Raw genomic sequence first — 1,280 nt, forward strand, 5'->3', positions numbered from 1 at the left:
CCAGCCTGGTCTACAGAGTGAGTTCCAGGACAGCCAGGGCTACACAGAGAAACCCTGTCTTGAAAAACCAAAAAAAAAAAAAAAAAAAAAAAAAACAACAACAAAAAAGTGACCTACCTTCTGTCCTACAAGAATGAAGGCAAAAGGGTGGGACCCCAACTTGCTTTTAATTTTGACTTTGCAGAACAAGCTTTCTCCAGTCCCTGGTATTCAGGAACAGGCCCCTGCTTCCTAAAAGTATTGGCTGCCTCGTGCTCAGGGCCTGTGCATGGAAGCAAGCATCTTTTCTAGCACCCGTGCAGTATCCATCAGGACTGTGCTGTGTGGAGGAAGGACCTGTGGCCTAGAGAGGTGCCATCACTGTCCTGTGGTCACACAGCAAGCAGGGGGCAAAGAGCTCAAATTTATGTTTAAGTCTGATGCCAATGCTCTTGAGAATGTGTTATTAGGAAACAGCCTGTATTTTGACTAGTTTTGGCCTACTGAAATTACATTGTGATCTGTCCTAACAAATGAAAAAAACCAAAACCAAATCAACAACAAATAAAAACCAAACAACAACAACAAAACAAAACCAAAAACCTATGTTCTAAGTTCTTAGCACTCTGGGTTCCTAGCCACTGGAAAGTAGTCCCACTGTCCTGCTGGCTCAGTTGGCTTGCTGTGCCCAAGGGAGGGAGCTGTCACATCTGCAGTCTCCTGCGGCCCCCTGGCCATAGGTGTCTACTGTTATCTCCCAGCACCTGGCCCTTGAACCATTCACCCTTTCCAGGGTGGCCACGTATTTCATTCTGGCCCAGTCGCTTTCCTCTGCGTGGCTGAATGGTGGGACAAGAGCACGGACTGTGGAGCGTATCTCTGCCATCGCTAAGAAGACCTGTGAATGAAGCCTGCAAAGAACAGTGGAGGGCGAGGATGCTCCTTTTCTGTTCATCTGCACTGCCCTGGAACTTGAACAAGTTCTGTAGACCAGCCTGTCCTTGAATTCTAGAGATCCGCCTGCCTCTGCCTCCTGAGCACCAGGATTAAAGGTGTGCATCTGGCCAGAGGTGAGCACTCTTCAGACTGTTTGAACCTCATGATCCAGCCATACCTAAAACCAGCTTTGCTTGTGCCAATCTGGTTTGAGTTTGAGGTAAATTCTGTTGACTCGTCCCTCACTTTTTTTTTTTTTTTTTTTTTTTTGTTTTTCGAGACAGGGTTTCTCTGTATAACCCTGGCTGTCCGGGAACTCACTCTGTAGACCAGGCTGGCCTCGAACTCAGAAATCCACCTGCCTC

The 1,280-nt window shown here is 47.3% G+C and overlaps 1 protein-coding gene across 3 annotated transcripts in view; it reads right to left on the reverse strand.

Moving 5' to 3' along the window:
- Window positions 1-1,280, reverse strand: part of Sipa1l3 (signal induced proliferation associated 1 like 3) — a 199,111-nt gene that overhangs the window by 63,733 nt on the left and 134,098 nt on the right. The window lies entirely within an intron of this gene.

This window comes from Mus pahari, chromosome 1, assembly GCF_900095145.1.
Source record: "Mus pahari chromosome 1, PAHARI_EIJ_v1.1, whole genome shotgun sequence".
NCBI classification, from domain to species: domain Eukaryota; kingdom Metazoa; phylum Chordata; class Mammalia; order Rodentia; family Muridae; genus Mus; species Mus pahari.